The sequence below is a fragment of the Tupaia chinensis genome, unplaced genomic scaffold (assembly GCF_000334495.1).
Source record: "Tupaia chinensis unplaced genomic scaffold, TupChi_1.0 Scaffold000253_1, whole genome shotgun sequence".
Lineage (NCBI taxonomy): Eukaryota > Metazoa > Chordata > Mammalia > Scandentia > Tupaiidae > Tupaia > Tupaia belangeri.
In genome coordinates this window covers 793,723-814,205 of record NW_006159733.1, presented here as the reverse complement: position 1 = coordinate 814,205, position 20,483 = coordinate 793,723, and the positions used below count along the sequence as shown (strand labels likewise).

Genomic DNA, 20,483 nt, shown 5'->3' with positions numbered 1-20,483 from the left:
GAAGAGTGGAGGAGAAGGGATTGTGATGCGATCATGCCCTATAGGGGGTACTTTCTTGCTCTCTCTTGCTATCTCCTGCAAATACAACTGTCCTCTGGCAAATTAAACAAACAATAACAACAAAAAAATTAGAACAGAAACCAAAGTCTGTCTTTCAACATAAAGGTAAGGACTTTTTTTTAGAAATATGACAGCTCCTAACACTGCTAACACAGATGACCCAATTTCTAGGCCCAAAGGTTTTACATTTAAACCAGAGAGATTTGCTCTCAACCAAACCCCACACTCCCCCGATACATCAGCTAAATAAAGTACACTGATACACCAGGGCAGAGGAAGATGAAGCTTAAAAGAGTGATAGAGTAGGAGAAAGTTTGCATAGAAATGTTTCTTAGAGATGTCTGGAACACAACACTGGGTGTTTACTTTCCATTGTCTGCCATTTTTTTTGGCCAGAAAGATCTGTCCACAGAAGCAGCTCTGAAATATGTAACGACACATTCACAGAGTCAGTCCTTGCTGCAGCCTTACATGGGTGTGTGCAGGATCTGGCCCTGGCTATGTCAGCTACAAGATCTCTTTGATGTTCCAAGAACAGTCATGTTTCAGGCCTCTGCACCTACTGCACCCTTAGCCATATGCTTTCTCCCTAAATATCCCTCACTTAATTTAAGTTTTTCTTCAAATGTTCCATCTCCAGATAGACCCTCAGTGACCACCATATCTAAAGTAGGCCTACTCATTATTCCTGTAGCCTACTTTATGAATTTTCACATAACTTCTCACCTCCTAACACACTATTACATATGTGTTCTTTTGTGGTCTATCCCAGGGATCTACAAACATTTTCTGTAAACTGCCAGATAGTAAATATTTTCAGCTTGCTGTTGCAAATACTCAACTGTGCTGTTTTAGCACAAAAAGCAGCTTAGAAAATATATAAATGAGCAGATGTATCTGTGTTCCAATAAAACTTTATTTTGAAGTCATAGATAGCAGGGTGGCTAAGGAGGCTGGATTTCACAAGGCTGACTAAGTGGTTTGAGTCCTGGTCCTGGTAGCTTGAGAAACATGCTGGGGGCATGTGTGGACATGCACAAAATCCTGAGAGAAGAATGATGAAGGTACTGTGGTGTGGTTGTCCTTCCTGGTGGATGTGAGAAAGTCATGCCCACACACAGTATACATGGCCTATAGAGAAATTATAGACAACAGCAACAACTATTTCTTCCTGACCGAAAAATAAACAAACTACTATTAATGAAAACAAGCAGGGGTTAGATTTGGTCCAAGAACCATAGCTGCCAACCTCTGGTATATCCCAGAAGTGAGTGTCATAGGGAGAAGAACTTTGTTTTTTTCACTCTGGTATCCTTAGTAACACATAACAGTGTCTGACTCCAAATATGCATTCAACAAATACATGCAGAATGAATACTAGACTGGAGCAGAGAGTACATGTCTCTTTCACCTTCTCAGCTGACACCACCATGATATTCAACAAGAATGAGGCCAAGGTCAATAACTCATTTCCATTTGGTAAATTGTCCCAGGACTACTGGCTGCCACTGTCACTGGCAATAACCATCTCACAAATGCTTTTGGTCTTATCTGGATCCAGACCAGAACTTGTTAAACACAGATTGGTTCCAACCAGCCAGTGGTGTGTTGAAGGTGGCTGGATCCCACATGGCTGACTGTGTGGTCCCAAGTCCAAAACTGGCGGCTTGAAAATATGTAGGCACGTGTGCCCAAAATCTCAACAGGAGGAAGAAATGGAGAAGAAAATGCACTGTGACCATTCCCCATGGGGTGGTGGTAGAAGGTGCTTTCTCATCCCACCTACGTTTCTGGTACCCTCTGGCAAAAAAAAAAGAAAAGAAAACGAAAACAAAAGCAAAATGATTGCTGGCCCATCCCAAGAAACTGATTCAGTAGGTCTAGGATGGAGCCCAAGAGTCTGCACTTCTAGCAAGTTCCCAAGTGACGCTGACACTAGAACCAAACTCAGAGACCAAGATCCACTGGATAACATACCCAAAAACTATATTTCTTGCATTTTCACTCTATTTCAAAAGAAAAAAAAAAAAGTCAGTGATTTAGCCACAGAGGGAAAAGATTAAGACCATAAGACTGTTCCATGGAAATGTGCTTCACTAAATTGAAGGCAGAAAAACATTAGGCCTTTCATTTCTTTTAAAGAACTATTTAACTTGGGACCAGCAGTTAGCGTAATGGCTATGTCGCTGGACTCCCACATAGTCGACTATGGTTCAAGTCCCGGACCCAGTGGCTTAACGCTGGGCGTGTGTGCATGCAAGCCCAAGATCCTGAGAGGAGAACAGAGAAGGGATTGCGCGTGGCCATCCCCCCAGGGGTTGATTTCTCACTTTCTGTCTCTCTGTCTCTCTCTTTCTGGCAAGTGCCCGCACCCTATAGCAAACCCCTCCCCCCCAAAAAAAAGAACTATTTAACTTTATTTGTTTACTTATTTAAATTTGACAAGAGATGGGGCGGGGAGAGAGAAAGCAAGTGGCCAGGTCCGGGATTTGAACCTCATTTGGCCACGTGGGACACCAGGGCCCTTAGCCACCATGCCACCTGCCAGCCCCATAGGCCTTTAATTTTTAACAGACTACCTTCTCAGCGTAATTGTAACTGACTAAAACAATACACTATATAGGTAAAAGTAAGAAATCACCAGTAGGTGGTTAGTATGGATACTGGTCTGAGTATTACCTCCAAATCAGCTGTCTTAAAATTACTTTAAAGTGGACCAGCAGATGGTGTAACAGTTATGTCATTGGACTCCCACGTAGTCGACTGCAATTTGAGTCCCATACCCGGCAACTTAAAACTCATGCTGGACACATGTGTAGGTGTGCCCAAGATTCTGAAGGGAAAATGGAAATGGCATTGTGGTGTGGCAACCCACCCTGGGGGGTGATTTCTCACTTTCTGTCTCTCAGGCGAGCACACCAGCCCTACAGCAAAAACCTCTCTTTAAAAAAAAAATTAAGGGGCCAACAGGTCAGGTGTGGTGGTTAAAGGCACTGGACTCCTACATGGCTGACTACGGTTCGAGTCCCAGACCTGGCAGCCTGCGTCTTGCTTTCCCTTTCTCTCTCTCTGGTCAAATTAAACATGATAATAACAAATGGAATTAAATAAATAATTCTTTAAAATACTTTAAAAACATTATTATTTTTTATTATTAATTTTTAAATTATATTAAGAATTATTTAATTTTATATTTATTTTATTTATTTTAATTTAACCAGAGAGAGAGAGAAAGAGAGTGAGAGGGAGGGAAAGTGAGAAAGCAAGCCACCAGGTTCTGGACTGCTGGACTCAAACCACCGTCGACCATGTGGAAGTCCAGCATCCTTAACCATGATGCCACCTGCCAGCCCCTATTATTATTAATTTGTTATAGGGCACAGGTGCTCACCAGCGAGAGAGAGAAAGTGAGAAAGGAAGCTGCCAGGTTCCAGACTTGTAGTGTAGTCGGCCATGTGAGAGTCCAGCATCTCAACCACCATACCACCTGATGGCCCCCAAAAATACTACTGTAAAAAAGGATCATTACACTCTACTTTTTAAGTTGCTAAAGGGCATGTGCATTCACTGAAGGGGGTAGGGAGAGCAGCCCCCAGCAGGACTGGCCACACCACAATCCTTTCTCTTCCACCCTCTTTAGGATTTCTGGAGACAGGTACACACACATTTTTCAAATCACCAGTTCTAGGGCTTAAGTTGCAGTTAGTCATGTGGGATCCAGCCCCTTTAACCACCAAGTCACCAGCTGGTCCTCCTCTTAATTGTTTTAGAGTGGCTACCAGTGAATTTAAATCACAAACATGGGAGGCCAACAGGTGTCATAGGGGTTAAGGCACTGGACTCCCACACAGCTAACAGCCTTTCAAGTCCTGCACCTGGCAGCTTGTGCGCACTCTTATGCTCTTATCCCTCTCTAGCTCTCTGGTGAGCACATGTGCCTTATAGCAAATTTAAAAAGTAATAGTAGGGGCCAGCAGGTGGCACAGTGGTTAAGGCACTGGACTCCCACATAGCTGACAGCATCTTGAGTTCAGACATGGTGGCTTGCTTTCTCTCTCTCACTCTTTTCTTCTGGTGAGCATGCGTGCCCTATAACAAACTAAAATAATAATAATAATAATAAGAGACAGCAGGTGCTGTGGTGGTTAAGACACTGAACTCCCACATGGCCAACAGTGGTTTGAGTCCCAGACTTGAAATTCTGGGAGGCTTGAAATTCACATCATACGAGTGTGCTTGCAAGCCAAAATCCTGAGAGAAGGGAGAAAGGAGAAGGGATTGCAGTGTAGCCATCCCCCAGGGGATGATTTCTCACTTTCTCTCTAGCAAGCACATGTGCCCTACAGCAAATTTAAAAGTAACAATAAATAGGGACCAACAGATGGCATAATGGTTACATTGCTGGACTCCCATGTAATTGACCACAGTCCCAGATCCTGTGGTTTAAAACAGGCCAGTCCCGTGGGTGCCCAAAATCCCAAAAGGAGAATGAAGAAGGGATTAAGAGATTGCGGCATGGCCATCCCTGCTGGGGGCGTGATTTCTTACTTTCTCTCTGTCTTTCTGGCAAGCACACATGCTCTATAGCAAAAATCTCTCTTAAGAAAAAAAAAATCAATAAATAAAACTAAATAATTATTTAAAAAATAATTTTAGTCCCACCTGTGACCACTATTAATATCCATACCTACAGCTACACAAACATGCTGTGCAGCGACTTGAAAAATGCTCTGGACAAATGTGCATGTGTGCCTAAAATCCCGAGAGGAGAATGGCAAGGGAAGAACTGCGGCATGGCCATCCTCCCTGGGGAGTGCTTTCTTACCACCACCCACCACCTCTCTCTCTGGCTAGTGCATGCACCCTTACAATAAATTAAAGGGGAAAAAATATATAATTACAAACCTATGAAGAGCATTCTTTTAACATATGCGATCATATGTTGAGACTTCAGAATTGTACCATAGCTTAAGGACAATACTGTTAAAGAAAGAAATGTGCTCCTGAGTAGAATTAGAAGTAACTGTGAAACATAAAAGAAAATCAGCTTTAAAAATAGTGTGATACCCAATATTGCCAAAATATTAAAATATTTACATGATTTAATTACCTTGTCATAAAACATAAACTTCAAAGACTAATTCCAGCAACACTGGAAAATAGTCACAGCCTATGCAACAGGAAAGCATTTAATTTCCAAACATGTGTTTCAAACCCACTGAATATTACCATCCTCCAGCAAGGGGTCAACAACTTGTGGCAACCACTAGAGATGATTTTGAGTGGTACTAGAGTAGGCAGTTGACAGTCATGACTGAATGAACAGAAACTCAGTTCAATTAATATGCAGAAGCCATGGCAAGTCAGTGTGAAATCAGAGCTAGAGGTAGAACAAAACAGTACCCTAGAGTTTCACCCAGGCCAACTCCCTAGGAGTCAGGTCCCTAAATTATTTTTGCTCTCTGTAGTTTATTCAACCCCTCTTCCATGAAAGTTCCAAGTCCTCTTTCCCACAATCCCCCTTCCTCTTAACCAACTTCTCCAGATAAAAACAGGAGCGCATTCCCCAGTCTCATTGTTTTTAGACAAGGAGTAGCACATCTAACAATAACTCACAAACCTTCACTGGGCCTTCCATAGGCCAGACACTATGCTAGGTGGTAGGGAACAAAGGTTTATCTGGCCCTCAGGTAGCCTGTCCTGGAGGTAGACAAGTCAACAATTACAGCATTAAAAATGGCTGGGGTTTAGATAAAGCAAGAGGGCCACCTAAGGGACCCTTAACTTTGCTGGGTGGAAAGGAACAATAAACAAACAAAACATAAATTATACTCAAATATACCTGTGACTGTTGTAATAGCCAATTCATCGATTTAACCCTCAAGATACTGACTCGCCTAATGAAAATTCTCTTACTATAAAAATATTAGAGTTGAAGTTCATGACTCTGGCACCAAGTTATCAGAAAGAGAGAGGAAAAAACCCACACAATTCTACAGAAGATAATGTGCAAACCTAATTAGGCATGATGTCAAGAGGCTTCACCCACTTACTGTTCTGTCTCTCCGAGCTGAAGGTGACACAACTGACCCACTCCTGTGACTTCGGTGTTTTCTTCTAGCAGCAGTTACACACTTACAGGGATGCACTATAGCAAAAATCTCTCTTAAGAAAAAAAAAATCAATAAATAAAACTAAATAATTATTTAAAAAATAATTTTAGTCCCACCTGTGACCACTATTAATATCCATACCTACAGCTACACAAACATGCTGTGCAGCGACTTGAAAAATGCTCTGGACAAATGTGCATGTGTGCCTAAAATCCCGAGAGGAGAATGGCAAGGGAAGAACTGCGGCATGGCCATCCTCCCTGGGGAGTGCTTTCTTACCACCACCCACCACCTCTCTCTCTGGCTAGTGCATGCACCCTTACAATAAATTAAAGGGGAAAAAATATATAATTACAAACCTATGAAGAGCATTCTTTTAACATATGCGATCATATGTTGAGACTTCAGAATTGTACCATAGCTTAAGGACAATACTGTTAAAGAAAGAAATGTGCTCCTGAGTAGAATTAGAAGTAACTGTGAAACATAAAAGAAAATCAGCTTTAAAAATAGTGTGATACCCAATATTGCCAAAATATTAAAATATTTACATGATTTAATTACCTTGTCATAAAACATAAACTTCAAAGACTAATTCCAGCAACACTGGAAAATAGTCACAGCCTATGCAACAGGAAAGCATTTAATTTCCAAACATGTGTTTCAAACCCACTGAATATTACCATCCTCCAGCAAGGGGTCAACAACTTGTGGCAACCACTAGAGATGATTTTGAGTGGTACTAGAGTAGGCAGTTGACAGTCATGACTGAATGAACAGAAACTCAGTTCAATTAATATGCAGAAGCCATGGCAAGTCAGTGTGAAATCAGAGCTAGAGGTAGAACAAAACAGTACCCTAGAGTTTCACCCAGGCCAACTCCCTAGGAGTCAGGTCCCTAAATTATTTTTGCTCTCTGTAGTTTATTCAACCCCTCTTCCATGAAAGTTCCAAGTCCTCTTTCCCACAATCCCCCTTCCTCTTAACCAACTTCTCCAGATAAAAACAGGAGCGCATTCCCCAGTCTCATTGTTTTTAGACAAGGAGTAGCACATCTAACAATAACTCACAAACCTTCACTGGGCCTTCCATAGGCCAGACACTATGCTAGGTGGTAGGGAACAAAGGTTTATCTGGCCCTCAGGTAGCCTGTCCTGGAGGTAGACAAGTCAACAATTACAGCATTAAAAATGGCTGGGGTTTAGATAAGGCAAGAGGGCCACCTAAGGGACCCTTAACTTTGCTGGGTGGAAAGGAACAATAAACAAACAAAACATAAATTATACTCAAATATACCTGTGACTGTTGTAATAGCCAATTCATCGATTTAACCCTCAAGATACTGACTCGCCTAATGAAAATTCTCTTACTATAAAAATATTAGAGTTGAAGTTCATGACTCTGGCACCAAGTTATCAGAAAGAGAGAGGAAAAAACCCACACAATTCTACAGAAGATAATGTGCAAACCTAATTAGGCATGATGTCAAGAGGCTTCACCCACTTACTGTTCTGTCTCTCCGAGCTGAAGGTGACACAACTGACCCACTCCTGTGACTTCGGTGTTTTCTTCTAGCAGCAGTTACACACTTACAGGGATGCACCCATACTTTCACCCTTTATGGACAATGGCAAAACTTGCTAGACTGCTGGTTGGCACTGTGGCCGTAGAAGAGATGAAATCAAGGGATCGGGTGTATCAACTGGATGATCCACAACTGCTTTGCTATAATGCAGAAAGACACCTATGGAAAACAGTTCTATAGGCAGTAACCTCAATGAACAATCACTGGGAAGACCATGAGGGTAGCTGTGGAATGTGCCTAACAAAGCAATTCACTTCTTGATCGTTTCTGAATTTCCACCTCCCAGGATCCAGCTCTCAGGACATTCCATCAGGCATGGAGAACTGGTTCTCTGTTTCTGAAACCCAGTAGCCACAGATCACTTCCAAGTTTCATACCCACCTTGCCTATCTTACTGAGCCAATAGCTGCCTGGCCTCTTGTCCTTACCACCCCAAAAAACAAGTCTTTTCCTGACCACTCACTCTTCTTCCATGTAACCCAGGTGATGTGTTCCTTGAAAACTGTCTGGTTTATACCCTATCTCCAACATAAACTGAAATATGGCTAATATATGAAATTATCACAGTATGAAAATGCTCTGATCTCTATACTTTGTAAGGGCTCTTTCCCCAAATTTAATGAATAACTTCGGTGACTCTTTCTCTATATATACTATACACACACACACACACACACACAATTTTAAGGAAATAAAAAACATCATAGCCTTTGGGACAACACTAAAATTAATACAAAATTAATCTGTGAGCAATTTCATTGTGAACAGCATACTACTTTTAACTTTTACAAATACAAAGTACAAAGAATATTTCCTTTAAGTTCATGTTCATGGAGTTAGTACCACAGTAGTATTTGCAAAGATAAAAAACATTATTCTTAGGATAATTCAATGATACCTTAACCTTCACTAAAACAACTTTTTTACGAGTCCATTTACAGCCAGCTGGTGGCACATGGTTAAGGCAGGTAGGTCCCACATGGGCAACTGCAGTATTCAAGTCCCAGCCCCTTTGGCTTGTAAAACACACTGGGTGCACAGGCATGCATGCCCAAAATCTTGAGAAGAGAATGGAGAAGAGACCTGTGGCATGGCCAAGCCCCCTGGAGAGTGCTTTCTCACTTTCCTCTCTGTCCAGAGAGCACACTTGCCCCACAGGAAAACAAAGAAACAAAAGTCCATATATTTATTCACCCCAAGTACAAGACAGAGACAGAGATAGAGAGAGCACTCCCTCACCAGGGCCTTCACACCATGACCCATTTCCAGCCTCCTGCCCTGGACCATGCACGTGTGACCAGCATAATCAGGGAGGTCTCAAGGAGGTCTCCAGATGTGAACCTCACAGAGCATAGTGACTTACTAACTTACTGCTTTCTCACCCTGTAAAAACAACTTTCGGAACATCCAGTTTAAAAACAATCTGGGATGGGACCAGCAGGCAGTGTGGTGGTTGGGGGCGCTGGGCTCCCACATGGCTGACTGCAGTTCAAGTCCTGGATGTGGTGGCTTGCTTTCTCACTTTCCCTCTCTCTCTCACTCTCTGATCAAATTAAAAACAAATGAATACATAAATAAAAATCAAGTTCAATGAAAAAAAAAATCTTTATTTAAAAAAGACTGGGCAAATGTATTAGGTCATCGGAAAAGTCATGAAGTATTTTCCTATGCAAATATGCTCCAGACTTTCCCAATGACCCAATATATGGTAGGCCCAACCATGGTAGTACAAGTACATCACCACTGTATGATGGCTGAGGCTGTATGGGAGGCCTGGGTTTGGTTCCTGGCTCAACCTAAACAGGCCAAGTACAGTATCACATCCCAGTGGTCCTAGCCTGAATGGGAGGCTGGGACGAGAGGATCACCACAGGGTGAGACCCTCAAAAATACCTCTCTTCCTCCCACACACTCTCTCAATTATTAAAAAGTACATGGTAGAAAACCAGCAGATGGCATAATGGTTACATTGCTGGACTCCCATGTAATCGATCACAGTTCAAGTCCTAGACCCGGCAGCTTAAAACCCACACTGGGTACGTGTGTGCATGTGTGCCCAAAATCCCAAGAGGAGAATGGAAGAGAAGAGACTGTGGTATGGCCATTACAGAAAACAAGATGATTTCTTGCTTTCTGTCTCTCTGGCGAGCACACATGCTCTGTAGCAAAAATCTCAAAAAAAAAAAAGAAAAGAAAAGAAAAAAAGGTGCATGGTAGATATTATAAAGCTTATTTATATTTTTTTGGGGGGGGAGAGGTTTTTTTTTTTTTTTTTTCTATAGGGCACGTGCACTCGCCAGAAAGACAGAGACACAGAGAAAGAAAGCGAGAAATCACCCCCAGGAAGGATGGCCACGCCGCAATCCCTTCTCCTCCATTCTCCTCTTGGGATCTTGGACATGTACGCACACATGCCTGGTATGAGTTTAAGCCACTGGGTCCATGGTTGACTACATGGGAGTCCAGCGACAAAGCCATTACACTAACTGCAGGTCCCAAGCTTTTTTATATATATATTTTTTGAGAGGTTTTTGCTACAAGGGTGTGTGCACTCGTCAGAGAGACAGAGAGAGAGAGACAGAAAGCGAGAAATCGCCCCCCCCGGGGGGGGATGGCCACACCACAATCCCTCTCCTCCATTCTCCTCTCAGGATCTTGGGCACGCACGCACATGCTCGGGTGTGAGCTTAAGCTGCCAGGTCCGGGACTCGAACCACGGTCAACTACATGGGAGTTCAGCGACATAGCCATTACTCTAACTGCTGGTACCCCAAGCTTATTTTTTTAAAGAATTATTTTTTTCAGAGGCCATCAGGTGGTGTGATGGTTAAGGGCACTGGACTCCCACATGGCCGACCGTGGTTCTGGTCCCAGGCAGCTTACACACATGTGCTTGTGCAATCTCTCTCCCTCTCTTGCTTGCTCTGTCTCTCTCTGGTAAAACTGAAATAAATAAATGGGTAAAATTAAATAAAATTATCCTTTAAAAAACAATTATTTATTCAATTTTATTTGCTTATTTTTAATTTGACCAGAGAAGGAGAGGGGAGGGCGGAAAGAGGGAAAGTAAGAAAGCAAGCTGCCAGGTATGGGACCTGAACTGCAGTTAGCCATGCATCTGCCAGCCCCATAAAGCTGATACTTTCAAAAATTAAGTTATAGCTCTAAATGGATGATTTCTTGTGAAAGGGTTGCAAGCTTAATATGAGGGAATTTGGTTGTTTCACATCAGAGTTTCCTAAGTTTATTTCTTTTGTTTCTTTGTTTAGTTTTTGTTTGTTTAATAAATATGGGAGAGAATGTGTGAATTCCGAGGTTGTAGGGGAGAAAAAGTGACCCTCAAACAGGGCCTGGTCAAGCCACATCCCCTTCCCTCCCTACCTCCCCCTAGTCAGGATTTTCAGCATACAAATACATGCACCCAGCATATTTATCAAGTGGCAGGCCATGATGCAAACCACAGTTGGCCATGTGAGATCAGTTTCCTCTGGCCAGCGCTTAACCAATGTACTCCAGGGCTGGCCCTTTCATAAGTGTCCACTATGAAAAAGTTTACTATATTTAAACAAAATTGCTGCTGATACATCTTACAATCCTAAGATAAGGGGCCAGCAAGTGGCATGGTGCTTAAGACCAGAGAATGGAAGAGAAGGAATTACAGTGGGGCCATTTCCCTCCCAACCCCCTCGTGATTTCTCACTTTCCCTCTCACTGTCTCTGTCTCTTTCTCCCCTAAACCTACCAACCCCTTGAGCACACATGCCTCAAACAAAAACCTCTTAAAAAAAAAAAAAAAAGACAAGAACATCGTATTTAGCTACTTTTTTTTTTTCCACAGAGATTTTTGACACAGGGTATGAGCACTAGCCAGAGAGACAAAAAAGACAGATGGAAAATGAGAAATCATCCCCTAGGGGGTATAGCCACACTGCAATCTCTTCTCCACTCTCCTCTTGGGATTTTGGGCATGCATTCACATGTGCCTTAAGCAGATGGGTCCAGGACTCGAACTGTGGTCAACTATGTGAGAAGTCTGGTGATGTAACTAACCATAATGTCATCATCTGCTGGTCCCTGCTATGTTTTAACTTCAACACAAATGTCAAAATATGGGAAAATAAGCTTCCAAATGAACCTTATATGAAATTAAAGACCCCTCAGAAATTAAAATATGCATTTCCCCATAAATTTACCTTCTTATCCATCCTTTATTGAAAGTCAGGTAAATGTAAATCAGCTACTGAAACTGAAGAAGTTTTAAGTAAGAATGCCAATCTTTTAACAGATTATGAAGAAAAAATAAATTGTAAGAAATCATCATGATAAAATCTTTTCAGTGAGGGGATCAACTTACTTTGCTTTAGGAAAGTAAGACACCTTAATCACATGATGGGGCCAGCAGATGGCGTAGCAGTTACATTGCTGGACTCCTACATGGCCAAAAGTGGTGGGAGTCCTGGACCCAGTGGCTTGAAAATCATGCCAGGGTGCCAGCAAGTGGTGTAGTGGTTAAGAGCCCTGGACTCCCATATGGCCAACCATAGTTTGAGTCCTGTACGTGGTGGCTTGCTTTCTCAGTTTCTCACTCTGTTCCTCTCCAATCAAACTAAAGTAAATAAAGTTAAATAAAAAATAATTCTTTAAAAAGAAAGGAAGGAAGGAAGGAAGGAAGGAAGGATGGAAGGAAGAGAAAAGCATGCTAGGCACATGTGCATGCATGCCCAAGATCCCGGGAAGAGAATGTAGAAGGGATAGTGGCATGGCCATCCCCACTGGGGGCTGATTTCTTACTTTCCCTCTCACTATCTCTGTCCCTATCTCTCTCTCCAGCTGGCACACGTGCCCTAAGGCAAAAACCTCTTTAAAAAAAAAATCACATGCTATCTTGGTTTTGCAGTCCTCAAATCGTGAAAACAAAATTAATGAAATTCTTTGGGACTGTCTGTATGTGTTTTAAGTGCCAGACAGTTTTTTCTGAGAAGGGAACATTAAAATCTGCTAAGAAAAGAGTGGTACAACTTTCAGAAAGTTAGGACTGGGGCTGGCCCATGACCTGACTGATTAAAATTGATGGATCCCATATGGCTGACCATGCGGTTCAAATCCCAAACTCAGCAGCATGAAAAACATGCCAGGCGCATGTGTGTGCATGTCCAAAATCCTGACAGGATAGTGAAATGGAGGAAAAGGGATTTCAGCCTGACCATGCCTCTTAGTGGAGGGAGGGGTAAGAGCGCTTTCCTCCCTCTTCCCGCTTTTCTCTCTGGCAGTGCGAATACTCTCTGCCAAAATCTTTTAAAAAGTTATGACGGCCATTCTAAAATGTAGATATTTCAAAACATCATGTAGTATACTATAAGAATATACACTTTTTTGTCAATTAGAAGAATAAGTTAGCAAGCCATAGTGGTTAAGGCAGCTGGATCCCACATAGCTGACTGCTCAAGTTGAGTCCTGGGCCCAGTGCCCTAAAATAACACACTAGGTGGGACCAGCAGTTGGCATAATGGCTATGTTGCTGGACTCCCATGTAGTCGACTGCGGTTCGAGTGTCAGACCCAGTGGCTTAAACTCACCCTGGCGCATGTGCATGCACGTCCAAGATCCCAAGAGGAGAATGGAGGAGAACGAGAACGGGTTGCAGAGTGGTCTTCTCCCATGGGGGATGATTTCTTTCTTTCTATCTGTCTCTTTCTGGCGAGCGCACATGCCCTACAGGAAAAACCTCTCCAAAAAAAAAAAGAACTAAACAAAACAAAACAAAACAAAAAACCACACTAGGCATGTGTGCATGCATGCCCAAAATCCCAAAAAGAGCAATGCAGGAAAAGGGACTGATGCAGGAAAAAGAACTGAGGCATGACCCTCCCCCATGGGAGAGCGCTTTCTCACTTTCCCTCCCTCTTTCTGTTTCTTTCCAGTAAATATAGGCACCCTCTGACAAATTAAAAAAAAAAAAAATTGGGGAGATTAACTAGAGTAAAGTCCTATAAAGTATTTTACTTTTTTTTTTTGGAGAGGTTTTTGCTATAGGGCACGTGTGCTTGCCAGACAGAGACAGAGAGATAGAAAGCGAGAAAACACCACCACCCCCCCCGAGGGGGGGGATGGCCGCCCTGCAATCCCTTCTCCTCCATTCTCCTCTCGGGATCTTGGGCACGCACACACACGCACCCAGCGTGAGTTTAAGCCACCGGGTCCGGGACGCGAACAGCGGTCGACTACTGTGGGAGTCCAGCAACATGACATAGCCATTACGCTAACTGCTGGTCCCTAAAGTATTTTACTTTTATGTTCTGAAAATAAACAGTATCAGATGCTTCTGAAAATAGCATAACAATATGATCTCAGCCTTTTTTTTTTTTTTTTAAATTCAACAGAGGACATGTATGCTCATGAGAGATGAAGAGAGAAAGAGAAGGGGAAAGCACCCCTAATGGAGCATGGGCATGCCACAATCTCTTCTCCATTTCTCCATTCTGTTAAGATTTTGGACACACACACACACATGCTTGGTGTGAGTTTAAGCCACTCGGTCCGGGACTCGAACCCCAGTCGACTACGTGGGAGTCCAGCAACATGACATAGCCATTACGCAAACTGCTGGTCTCTGATCTCAGCCTATTTATCCACTATTACTCTTTTTTTTTTTTTAATTCAACAGAGGACATGTATGCTCATGAGAGATGAAGAGAGAAAGAGAAGGGGAAAGCACCCCTAATGTAGCATGGTCATGCCACAATCTCTTCTCCATTTCTCCATTCTGTTAAGATTTTGGACACTGCATTCATATGTACCCTACATGTTTTTCAGGCCACAGAGGGGAGGGATCCAAACCAGAGGGTCAGCCATGTGGGATCTGGCTCCCTTAGCCATTAGCCATGGGACTAGCCCTCCACTATCACGATTTAAAAATTAAAAAAATATCGGGACCAGCAGATGGCATAATGACTACATTGCCGGACTCTCATGTAGTCAACCACGGTTCGAGTCTCAGACCCGGTGGCTTAAACTCACATTGGGCGCACGTGCATACGTGCCCATGATCCCAAGAGGAGAATGGAGGAGAAGAGACTGCGGCGTGGCCATCCCCCCGGGGGGGTAGTCTCTTGCTTTCTGTCTCTCTCTGTCTTTCTGGGGAGCGCACGTGGCCTATAGCAAACATATAAAAAAAAGAAAAAAGAAAACAAACAGAATGTATTCACTTTTCTTTTTTTAAAGACATTTTTACTATAGGGTTTTAAGCCACTTTAAACTCATGCCAAGTGTAAGTGCCTGTGTGCCCAAATTCCCAACTGCAGCGTGGTCATCCCCACCAAGGGTGATTTCTCCCTTTCTTTTTCTCTGTCTCTCCAGCGAGCACATGCACCCTACAGTGAAAATCATTTACCCCCCAAAAAAATAATAATAATAAAAATTAAAAAGTTATTAAGTTTTTGCTATAGGGTACACGCACTCATTAGTAAAAGAGAGAGATAAAGTGAGAAAGCAAGCTACCAGGTCTGGGACTCAAATCAAGGTCAGTTGTAAGGGAGTCCAGCACCTCAACCACCATGCCACCTGCTGGCCCCACTTGATTATTATTTTTTAAATATGAAAATCTTTTAAAAAGTTGATGGAATTAGGAACCAGTTAGCGTAATGGCTATGTTGCTGGACTCCCACATAGTCGACCGCGGTTCCAGTCCCGGACCCAGTGGCTTAAACTCACGCCGGGCGTGCGGGCGTGCGTGCCCAAGATCCCCAAGGAGAATGGAGAAGGGTTTGCAGCGTGGCCATCCCCCCTGGGGGGTGATTTCTCGCTTTCTGTCTCTCTGTCTGTCTCTGTCTGTCTGGTGAGCGCACGCGCCCTATAGCAAAAACCTCTCCAAAAAAAAAAAAGTTGATGGAATTATAAACTCAAGTAATAAGGCCTTTTTTTGAAATCTCAAACAGTTTTACCCAAAAATCAAAAGTGGCCCAGAGAGAAGGCGGCACTCAAGGAGCCAGCAGGTGGCGTGGTGTTTAGGGGCTCTGGGCTCCCACATGGCCAACCACAGTTTGAGTCCCAGATTTGGCTTGGTGGCTTGCTTTCTCTCTCACTCTCATGCTCGCTCTCACTCTATGCCTCTCTGGTCAAATAGAAAGAAAGCAAGAAAGTTAGTTAAATAATTCTTTAAAAAAAAAAAAAAAAAAAGGCACTCAAGGACCAGCCCTGTGGCCGGACATTTTAAGCAGGTGGATCCATATTGCCGACTGCATGGTTTAAATCCTGGACCTGGACCTGGCTGCTTGAGAAACACACAAGGCACGTGTACATGCATGACTAAAATGCTGAAAAGAGAGAGACAGAAAAAAAGGGATTGCAGCATGGCCAGTCAGTCATTGAAGGTGCATTCTCCTCTCCTTCTCTCTCTTGTGAACACACATTCCCTCTAACACCAGAAGAGGAGGAGGAAGAGAAGGAGGAAGAAAATAGTACTCAAGAAAAAAGTGTTAGAATCACAATAGACTCCCTCCCTGAAGCTGAGCAATATTAGTAAGGAACACTTGGCAATTGTTTTGTCATTGGTTTATTTCTTCCTTCCTTCTTTATGTCATTCTCACATTGTTCTGTGAAAGCTATGTGCAAATGCATCTTTTCCAACAGACTTAAAGTTAGTAGCTGTGTCTTTCATTCATTCTCACATTCTTTGGTCCCTAGTAGAGTGACTTAGATAGAGTAGTAACTGAAAAAAAGATTAAACGATTTAAGGTAGGATATGTATACCAAAATGCAGATAATCAATTAGGCTCCGATTTATGCTAAAACAATCAAAATTTCCTTTTAGCTAATATAATAAGCACAGTTATTTGATGTGTTTTATTTGCAAAGCTTATAAGTAGATTTTAAGCTCTAAATAAGATAATTACATTTTAAATGTATTTAAAATAAAGTATGGTGATCAGACTTTTAACAATACATAGGTAAAGTAGAAAACGATTGGTTTTACTACGTATTACACACGGCTATATAGACAGTACTAGTATGAAAACAAAATGATCAGGCATTAATGTCTGTAAAATGTTAACACAAGTGATTTCTTGCTTTCTATTTCTTTCTCCAACAAGCACGTGCACCCTATAGCAAAAACCTCTTTCTTTATAAAAAAATAAAATAAAAGGGACCAGCAGTTGGTGTAATGGGTATGTCAGTGAACTCCCATGTAGTCCACCACGGTTTAAATCCTGGACCCGGTGGCTTAACTCATGATGGGCACGTGTGTGTGCCCAAGAGCCCAAGAGGAGGACAAAGGAGAAGGGACTGCAACATGGCCATCCCTCTTGGGGGGTGATTTCTCTCTTTCTGTCTGTCTGTCTGTCTCTGTCTTTCTGGCAAGCGCACGTGCTCTATAGCAAAAACGTCTTCAAAAAAACAATGAACCAAAGATAAGGCCTGGGAAGTAGAGAACTTGTTCCCCTGTCAAGGAGCCATTATGTCTCTCCCAGTTTACAAGGTGCTGCTGGAAACAGAGGTACAGAAGAATTGATTCAATCCATGGATTTACTCATTACCTCAAGGAAATGACGGCATACCAAGCAGAGTAGTTAGGCCCTTTCTAGACTACAAACAGATCCATCAACTCTCTAAAGTCCTTGTCTAGGGCGCAGGTAGGTAAACTACATTCCTCCATCCAAACCTGACCACCTCCAGTTTTTGTATAGACTGCAAACTAAGAATGGTTTTGACAAACTTAAATGGGAGAGGAAATCAAAAGAAGAATCCTATTTCCTGACACATGAAAATTATATTAAATTCAAATGTCAGTGTCCATAAATAAAATTTTAGTTGGACCATGGCCATGCTTATTCAATTACATGCTGTCTATATCTGCTTTCTTACCAGGGCGGACCTGACAGAGATCTTATAGCTTGCTAAGCCTACAGTATTACTACTAGGCCCTTTACAGAAATGTATACCGATCCCTGACTAGAATATTTCTCTAGGCTCCTGATTGCATCTTGTTTCTCAGACACAGCCTACTGCTTCAAGTGAGCCTGCAAGCTTGACAGGTGTCCATCTTGGGGCTGTGTTGTCCAAAGTTTTATCATTAATACCAACATATAATATAGTGCAATTCATCAAAGTGAGGACAAAAACAAAGTAACAAATTACTTGTGTACAGAAGGCCCTAAAGTACAACGTTATAATTACCCCAGTTCAGACCTTTTACCAGACTTCTACATCCAGTTCTGGGTCTCTCTACTGAAAGGAAACAAGAACTACAGAGAATTTGGAGGCAGGTAGATAATTAATAGAGCTCAAAAATCATACCACTAAAAATACTAAAAGAAATAAGAGTAGTTGAACCAAAGAAAAAAAAGGTGATTAAAGAATTGGTAATACCTGTGTTTGCTGACAGGTCAAATTCCTACAAATGAAAACAATGGCAGCCTAAACTAATATTCCACAAAACATACATCTAAGGGGCCGGCAGTTTGCATGGTGGTTAAGGGCTCTGGACTCCCACATGGCCAACTGTAGTTCGAATCCCAGACCTGACAGCTTGCTTTCTCACTTTCTCTCTCTTTCTCTCTCTCTCTCTCTCTCTCTCTCTCTCTGTCCCTCTCTGCTCAAATTAAAATAAATAAAGTTAAATAAAGCAATTCTTTAATGGGCCCGGCAAGCGGCATAGTAGTTAAGGTGCTGGACTCCCACATGGCTGACCACAGTTTGAGTCCCGGACCTGGTGGCTTGCTGTCTCATTTTCCCTTTCTCACTCTGGTCAAATTAAAATAATAATAATAATAAGTAAAATTAAGTAATAACAACAATAAATAAAATTAAATAAGTAATTCTTTTTTGGGGGAGAGGTTTTTGCTATAGGGCGTGTGCACTTGCCAGATAGATGGAGAGACAGAGAGAGTCAGAAAGCGAGAAATCACCCCTCCAGGGGGGATGGCCACGCCACAATCCCTTCTCCGTTCTCCTCTCGGGATCTTGGGCATGCACGCACACGTGCCCGGCGTGAGTTTTAAGCCACCGGGTCCGGGACGCGAACCGCGGTCAACTACGTGGGAGTCCAGCGACATAGCCATTACACTAACTGCTGGTCCCCAGTAATTATTTTTTTTAAAAAATACATCCAAAGAATTAAGTAGTATCATTTGTGGGACCGCCATTTCTGCCTTATGTCATCATAAACTAGAACCTCCAAAGATAATGACTTGTCAAATATTGTATTGCAAGTCTGTTCCTTTTTAGAAACACCTGGCATTAAAGTAAGTTACCAGGAAAGGTATGCAATTAGTGTGCTGAGGTTCTGAAGCAGTCATGTAACTAAAAGGTAATATAAGTTTCATCGCCACATGCCTTTCCATAGGACCAAATGGGGGGAAATGGGCTTATTACAGAATGCATGTTACATTTAAGAATGTCCTACACCTGGGATCTCAATGACTCTAACAGAGCACTGGGGGTACAGGAATCTTTTCTCAGGACACTGATGAGAATACTCAAGTCTGGAACGATCTGGATGCCTTCTTAAAGCAGAGTGCATGAGCCTCAAACACCCTTCTTCTCAGGCTACAATTATGTGATTTTTAACTCTCCCAGTTCTTCCGAGTTAAGAGTCTGCAGCCATCGATGTACTTTCATTTTGTCTTGAAGGCGGTCAATATACACAGGACTACAGTCTATGATAAACAGTAACACCTCAAGTTGAAATTTGATTATAACTTTGATTACAAGCTTTTTAAAATGACAGATAGGGGTTACACTTCCTGTAGCAGATAAAACGAAAAAACAGGCATAACTTCCAAATATTGTCTATGTTCCTTTCAAAGAGACTATGCACCTTATTACAATATTTCAAGAGATCCAACACTTGAACACAAAACATATTCAATAAATGCTTTGTGAAAAAAAAAAATACAGTATGTCTCCTACTAGTATTGTAACTTTTAAAATACAGAATCCTGGAACACAAAATGTTCTTTGAGTCAATTTCAACATTACGATTCTTAGTGGAAATTGTGAAACCTGCTTTAAGTATAATTTTAGTGATACTGAGTTTTCAACCTTGAAATTCTAAGGTCTGTATTTCTTAAAGAATACCCTTCCACGGTACGAAGCACACACTAATCTGATTCACTAAACTTTCTCCACTCCTACATCACCTAGCCAATAAAATACTTCAAGCCACTTCCACAATCTTGCATCAACCTTACCAGGACAAACTCTTCCCCAAACCTATTGATACTTTTTATTTAAAAGCCTGTAGCAGTAAAACAAAGAAAATATAACCCTCCTCCCCCTTTTCTAAACCATATGGCAGTAAATCGAAGTTAACTTTTTTTTTTAAAACCAGCTCATCACCTATATACCTCGGCCCTCAACATTTCTTTGTGCACTGGGAACTAGCTAGAGCTGTCTGTTAATGTGCAACTGGACCCTAACTGTGTTTTTAAATCTTACAACTAAGTCCAAAACAGCCCCCGACCATTAACCGACCTCGCCATGGTCTTTTACCAAACCCTGGTGTGGGAGGCAGCGCACGCCGGCGAGGGCCCCGCGGCCGGCGGGGCGGCAGTCCCCCTCCGTCGGGGTGACTGAGCAGGGAGTTTACTCGGCGCGGCCCGGCCGGATCCGCCCCGGGAACTTGGTTACCCGAGCCCAGGGACGCGCCGAGGCCTAGCCGCGAGGCCAGGGCCGGCTCCAGGCGGCGGGGGCTTCCCGATCTCCGGCCGCAGAACCTTCCCGCCGCC

The 20,483-nt window shown here is 42.5% G+C and overlaps 1 protein-coding gene across 1 annotated transcript in view; it reads right to left on the bottom strand.

Annotated features, from left to right (window-relative positions):
- Positions 1 to 20,330, bottom strand: part of KCMF1 (potassium channel modulatory factor 1) — a 101,359-nt gene extending 81,029 nt beyond the window's left edge. The window contains exon 1 of the mRNA XM_027772111.1: positions 20,230 to 20,330. The gene's annotated coding sequence lies outside the window, so the exon portion shown is untranslated. The remainder of the gene's footprint in view (positions 1 to 20,229) is intronic.
- Positions 20,331 to 20,483: the final 153 nt, after the last annotated feature.